The sequence below is a fragment of the Zea mays genome, chromosome 9 (assembly GCF_902167145.1).
Source record: "Zea mays cultivar B73 chromosome 9, Zm-B73-REFERENCE-NAM-5.0, whole genome shotgun sequence".
Taxonomy (NCBI): Eukaryota; Viridiplantae; Streptophyta; class Magnoliopsida; order Poales; family Poaceae; genus Zea; species Zea mays.
Window position 1 is genome coordinate 7,013,680 of NC_050104.1, and position 7,465 is coordinate 7,021,144.

The 7,465-nt window shown below is 41.1% G+C and overlaps 1 long non-coding RNA gene across 1 annotated transcript; it reads right to left on the reverse strand.

The window, feature by feature from the left end:
• Positions 1-787: 787 nt before the first annotated feature.
• LOC103637850 (uncharacterized) lies at positions 788-1,994 on the reverse strand. Its single transcript, XR_002265008.2, has 5 exons — positions 1,979-1,994; positions 1,692-1,799; positions 1,356-1,486; positions 1,136-1,268; positions 788-1,003 (listed from the first exon to the last, which is right to left on the reverse strand). It is a non-coding gene; the product is annotated as an uncharacterized lncRNA (long non-coding RNA).
• Positions 1,995-7,465: the final 5,471 nt, after the last annotated feature.

Consider the following 7,465-nt stretch of genomic DNA (forward strand, 5'->3'; position numbering starts at 1 on the left):
CTGACAACTCTTTTGAACATCAACATGGCCTGGTTCCTGAATGAAATTTGTTAAGAGCGACAGGCAACGATATTACTGTATGAGTATGCTATCCTGCAAGTTAAGGTACTCATCAAAGACCTGGCCCATAGATCATAGGTTATTACTTCATTGAACCACACAATCTCTTCACTTGTAAGGAAAAGACATATCTTAAGACAGATATAGATCCTTAGTCATCTCAAAGCACCACTAAGAACATTTACATCAACGACAATCTAAAGTAGTAAACAGATCAACTTCAACAGTAGTCAAAGCTGCTATGAAATTTGGTTGTCCAAAATTTATTTTTCAAGGGCTAGTGACCACTACTGTTAGCTTTAAGGAATCGAACCCATCAACTGCATATTGTAATATGTAGAGAACATATTGTGCCATTGGTGCCGAACAAAGCTCCATGCACGACCATCTTGAGTAGGAAACAATAAGCAAAGTCATGAACAGATAAAGATAAAGGGAACTGATAATAAATTTTAGTTACATATTGTTGGGTTCCTCTTAGGAACAGGTTATGATCTTTGGTTTAGTACTGACTCAGCATTAAAAAATAGAACAGTCCATGAATCGTAGATTTGACAAGCAAAATAATTCACAAGGTACCTGACATTGTTGATAGGCCAACAAGTCTAATTATTCCAGCAAGAACCCCATAAAGCTTCTGGCTACCAGCATGAAAAAACCATGGAGGCATATGGGGCAACTCATATTCAACTGTACCAAGTAATGCAATTGGCAAAGCATTATCATGGATAACAGATATTTTGGAGGCTGCAGATGTTGACGTGGCATGCAGAGATATGTTAGTTGTATCTTTAGAATAGGCGCCACTGTTCAACTCAGCAACTGAATAAAGATACCCAATAGATAGTGGCTTTGATACAATTAGCTTGTCCATGGAACCAGAAAACTGTGAGCTATGACCTATGCATAAACCCAAACAATCAAAGAAACGAGCAGCAATGACCTGCCAGGGTAATCAATTTCAAAGTCAACAGAAAAATGGCAGATCCACACAAGGAATCAAATTAAAAGTCAACAGGGGAACCATATATCTATGTAAGAAATGTCGAGAACATCCAAGAGAGAGTGAGCTCACAGGAGAACGGTGAAGATGATTTATCAGAAACTAGGGACCAACATAAAAGGTCAAAGCCAACAACATCCTAGCATGTGAAAGTGTGGTTGTCTCCTCGCTTCCAAGTACCACTTGTGGTAGCCTTTCAACCAGCCTGCTTATAATATAAAGAACAATTAAAACTTTGTTGTCACAGGCCATCATCAACTTTAGCTATTTCAAAACTAGAAGTGGCACAAACCTAGTAAAGGTATCAGAAATCTCATTTTCTGTTACGAGATTGTGGCCTTGGTTGAAAAGATGATCAAGAGCATCTTGTGTAGCCTCAGACACAGCTGCAGCATCATCACATGCCAGAACACATAAACATTCCTGCAACGATAAAATTACAAAACAAAAAATAAATATAGCATTGGGTCAAGCACTAAGAGGCTGCTACGAAAGGCCATCGAATGCATGGTAAATCAATTTCAAATGATAAAATGAATGCAACTATGATGACAAAGTTGTAAAATACGTGTACATAACTATAGCTTCCATGCTCTCAAAAGGTAACAAAATACTAAAGTTCACATACCAAAAGTAGCATCTTGGTTCTTTTTAATGTAGAACTGCAACTAGACAAAAGCCCTTTTACACCACTAACCACTGCCTTCCTTACCTTCTCAGATGAATGAATAGCAAGCTGCAAAAAAATGAGTGTCAACTTAAAAGAATAAGGCCCCGTTTGGAACACAGGAATCATACATGAATTTCAAATGGATCAGTTCAATTTCATAGGAAAAACGCAGGAATAGGGGAAAATCCCATGTTCCTAACAGGTGACTCATTTATTTTAAACTGTAAGAAACAAGGAAAACGCACATGTGGGAATGTAGCACACAACAATTTATCAACATTACTAGTTGTTTACTCAAGCCATTTTTTGGTCCGCTTCACATGCAGTGCCTTTCTATCAGCAAAGGAATTATTGACATTGGAGATAGAATCATCTGTAATCTCATCATGGCTTATCTTATCAGATATATTTTTGGTTGGCAACTGGCGAAGCATCTGCAATATATGCTCAGTTGATTCACTGCCACCAGAATGATTCTCATTCTTGTGCTTACCAAGTGCACTAAGATTTTACTTGTCATTTAGTACTATCATCGAAGCCTCGGTCAATCCAAGAATGGTTGTTCAATGCTCAAAGAACTCCCAGCAGCACCACTAATCATAGTCTTAGGCTACTGAGTACTGACCTGTCAGGGGATCGATCAGCTCCTTGAGAGGAGCCAGATCTACGCTTTCGATCAATTTGAACCCCTGCAGGAAGAAATAGTGAAATCGATAAACATATATAACTGACACCATCAATAAAAGCAAGAACGTTGAAACGATATGCTCACATACTTAAAATGTACTGCTAGGAGATGAAATAGTTATTGTGAATTACCAACCAACTGCCTGTAAAATGTATTGCTGGTTTAGTATTCAGTACTGACCTGTCAGGGGATCGATCAGCTTCCTGAGAGGAGCCAGCTCTACGCTTTCGATCAACTTGAACTCTTGCAGGAAGAAATAGTGAAATATCATTTGCATTGGATTTGGTGCAAAATCTAATTTCCCAGAAACCGTAGAAACCGAACACTGCAAAAACCACAGTATAAATGACCAACTAAATAAGGTAAAGGGCAAAGTAAACATATGATTTAAAAAGATTGTGGGCTCCTTGCAGAATGTTTTGAAGCCAAATAAATATATTAACATGTAACAACATAAATGACCAACTGAATAAGGTAAAGAAAAAATAAACACATGGTTAATAAAGATTGTGGGCTCCTTTCAGAATGTTTTTAAAGAAAAAAAGTTAGCAGAGTGACATCTTAAGACAACATAGCAGCGACAGCTCGTACAACAATAGAGTAGGTGTCAAACAAGAACTCACAAAACACTAACTCAAAACTCGACATTGTCCTGTTGATAGGTTTAAAGTAACCGTGCCTAATCATATTGTAAATGTGCATAATGAAATTACATTGATGCATACAGAACTCTAGAGTAGACTACGCACCAAGAGCAAATTGGCCAGCTTCCCAACTGTAAATGCACTCCTTGTGTTCGAGCTATTGAACAATGTGTCAGCTACACGTAACTGAAGCTGTCTGCACAGGGAAACAAATGGTTAGGATGTAATCAAAGAAGCAATTCTGCAAATTCTTGTGTTCATGATATTAAACGTTGGAGTAGCTGCACATGCAAAGCTGTATGAAATAAGTCTAGAACTATGCATCCATGTGGTAAAGTTGAACTAATTATTTGCATGAAGCATTAGGAGCAAAATTGATTATTGGCATGGAGCCTCAGAAGCAAAAACTGCAGGACAACAGATACCTTCCAGTCAGCCTTTTGGTTTAGTATAAGGTTATCTCAATCTAGTCAATGCTGTGAAGTTGGAAGCAACAATCAAGTGAGGCAAGAAGAAGCACACGGAGGAGAAGGGCTCACATGAATAGAACAAAATTTAATTAAACTCTCAGGAGGAAGACAAATAAAGGGATGGAGAGAGGTAGGAGCGGATGAGTGACTAGTGAGGCATAGCAGCACTAACCTAGCGCAATATTGACCTAGCTTGGTGTAGCTCGCACATGGTGGTGAGGGCATGGAGGAGGCAGGGGTTGGGGTCGAGCCCAAGCAGTATACCTATTTTTTATATCAGCTCCACGTCAAAACAAATAGCATCGTAACCTCCTCGATCCTGCACTGGACTTTGGGATCGGGAGGAGGCTGGCATGGAACAAAAAACATAAATTAGATTTAGCACAAGAGAGATTAGAGGAACAGGGGACGTGCGCTGCCCACCGCCGGGGACGAGGAGGTCTTTTTTGGTACCGTGGGCTCTGCGGTGGCCGGAGTAGGCGGCGGGGACGCCTCGGATTAGGGCATCGGGAAGGCGAGGAGGCAGCGACATCGACAACGGCGGCTGCAACAGGTAGGGTTAGGGTTTAGCTATGTATGGGAAGGGTGGAGGAGGAGAACAGGGAAGCGGAGAGACCCCGACGCTCGCTGTGGTGCGGTGCTTCGGGAGAGAGGGAGCTCCATGCGGAGGCAGCGCTTGCGATGGCGACGCTCGGCGGCAGCATCCGATTGTGGTGGGCTCGGATTCTAGGTCGGGGTGGCGAGGCAAAGGAAGCAGACCTGAGAATTATGGGAAAAATTAAACCATACTAAAAATAAGTAGTAATTATGATTTTTTAATAAGGTGAGTAACACAGACTTGCTGTCCAAAAAATCAAACGATCTAAAAAATTGTGATGGAGGGAGTACTTTGTAAGTATCAAAATTAATATAGTGGTTTGCATAAATACTACAAATAATGCTTGCAACACTTGATAAGCATTGCTATGTAACACAAATAGTATGGATGACACTTACACTGCATGAGAAATGTTGTTAGGTGACATGAATACTACGAATGACCCTTGCAACGCATGGCAAACATTGTAGGTAATTTGTATATTCTACGGATGACACTTGCAATGCATGGTAAACATTGCTAGTTGATTTTCTTGCAACATATAAATATGTGTGTTGCTAGCATCCGTTGCTACCTAATTTCTTGCAACGCATAAACCGTTTTGTTGCAATGTATGTGTTGCTATAGGGGTGTTTGTGTTGTAGTGGGTGTTCGGAGCAACATTTCGATCAAAGCTAAGGGTGTCACGTCCACTGAATTAACCATCAGCACAAAGACCCTCGCTATTGCTTTCTTTGTCGTTGAAGTAGAAGGAAATTGTAGTGTTATCTTAGGCGGATATTGGATACATGTCAATCAATGTGTACCTTCTACTTTACATCAAATATTAATATAATGGGTAGGCGATGAAGTAGAAACAGTACATGCAGACTCATCGACTTGCATTGCAATGGCTGATGCCCCTATACTTTGGACTTACGAAACTGCAAAATGTTTGACAAAGGTTGATTTTCCAGATTGCCAATTCATAAACGTATGAAGCGAAGGCTTCAATTGTGTAATATTAGAGCCAATGGAAAATGGACTAAATCATAAGTGAATATGATGCATACACCAGGAAAAAATGTCAGGTTGCAAGCAGTCCATGCCTTGAGGCTGGACAAACCGGAGTGCAGCAAAGAGGTCTGCAATGTGCAGGCTGTCTTGCAGATGGTTTGGCCCCTATGGTCGGACGGTCTGGAGTCCAGCAGAGAGGTTTAGTTCGCAGCTCCTCTCATGGATGGTCAAACTCTTACGGTCGGACGGTCCGCCACCCAACAGAAGGCGTCAAACTGCTCTAACATAAGCACAATAGAGAAGTTTAGGGATTTAGGCAAGTTAGGTCAAGGGTTTACATCGACCGATCCTTTGGAAGAAGTTGACATAGAAGATGGTAGCACTCCAAGACAATTTTTGTAAACAAGAACCTAAAATATGATCCTAAGAAAAAAATGACCGGGTTATTAAAAGAATACTCTGATTGCTTTGCTTGGAGTTATACTGAGATGCCAGGTTTAAGCTAGTGGAGCATCGATTCTCGATTTGTTTCAGACCATTCAAGCAAAGACCAACTTTATTAGACCTTGCAGGTATGCAGATTGTGTCTCTAATATTTTGCCAGTGGAAAAGAAAGACTCTGGTAAACTCAGAGTATGCATTGGTTTCCGTAATCTAAATAGAGCATCTCCAAAAGATGGATATCCTATGCATGTAGCCAACATCTTGATTAATAATGTGTCAGGAAATAGAGTCATTAGTTTTCTTGATGGAAATGTCGGATATAATAAAATCTTTATGGTCAAAGAAGATGCTTCCAAAAATAGCCTTTATATGTCTAGGCTTTATTGGATTATTCGAGTGGGTTGTCATGACATTTAGGTTAAAGAATTCTGGTGCCACCTATGACAGGGCTATAAATTTTTATCTTCCATGAGTTATTAGGAATCATCGTGGAGGTATATATTGATGAACCCACTCAATCCTCCTCCAAGCCAAATGGATTGATAGGAAAACGAACATGCCCTTAGAGTTGCTCGTGTCGCCTCCTCTAAACCCGCACCACCATCTTGAACTCAAGTCTCTCACCTACAACTATAACCAGTATTGTCTTAAATAGTAAACCATTTGTAAGGAAAATGGACCCATCCCATTTGACTAAGTGATTTTAGTGTTTGAAGAACAACATAACCTGTGGACTAATGGTTTTCCAAATGTTTGTGTTTTGTAGTTCACAGGATGTGAAGTGGATTGGACTTAAGCATTGAGGTTGCAACACCTCCAAGAATACACCTAAAGACTCATATAAGACCTTCAAATATCAAGAAAAGTCCAAGACAGAAGACAAGAATCAAGCCCAAGCAAAGAGGATTGAAGAAATCAAGGATGGGCTAAAACTGGGTGCACCAGACCACTTTGGCAAACTGGCACACTCGATCATGTGGGTGTACATCAAATCGATTACTCAGTGCCGATGTTTTTTAGACACTCGTCCTGCTAATGCACTGGATCGTGCACCAGATCAGTTTCAAAGGTCGGCAATAGCTAGTTCCGATGGCTCTCTGGGCACCAAATCGAGTATGTATGCACCAAACCACTGCGACACTGCAAAGAATCTAGTGAGTTCCAAAGGATAGCTAACATGGAGGCACCGGACGCTCAGTCCGGTGCGACATAGACAGAGATGCTTCCTCCAACGGCTATAATTGGGGTTGGGCACTATATATACCCCCTAGTCGACCATTTGCAAGTGTGGAGAGTTGAGCAACTTTGCCATTGAAGCGATACACACATCCATTGCTCCATACACCTAAGTACTTAATAAAATCACTCGATGATTAGCGTAGGTGCTTTGTGAAGTGCTTACATTTGTTAGACTACTATTGCTCTTGCTCTAGGTTAGTTCCTAGTTGATTGAGTGAGGTTAGAAAAACCCTCAAAACCTTCGACTCTTGCGCAAGTCATTGTAATATTGTACCCAGTTGGGAGAGAGTCTTGCTAGACCACACTAACTGTGTTTGTGGTGTAGCTGCCACCGTGTACCAAAGAGAACGAGGCTCGCAATGTTTTGGCCGGAAGCTTGATAGTGAAGACGACAAGGAGCATCTAAGAGGAAGTCGGAAGCGGAGCACCACTTGCGCTTGGAGAAGACCCACAACTCTCTACGGAGTTACCTGTCCGAGGTGCTTAGCCCTCGCGTGGGCTTCCCTTAGTGTACGGGCACCAACGAAGATTAGCCAAAACCATGCGTCGTTCTGGATACCTCGGTAAAAATACTGCCGCATCCATGGGAGTTTGCTTTCTCTACCTTTGCCTTTAAGCTTCCACATTTACATTGATTACTTAGTTGCAATCTT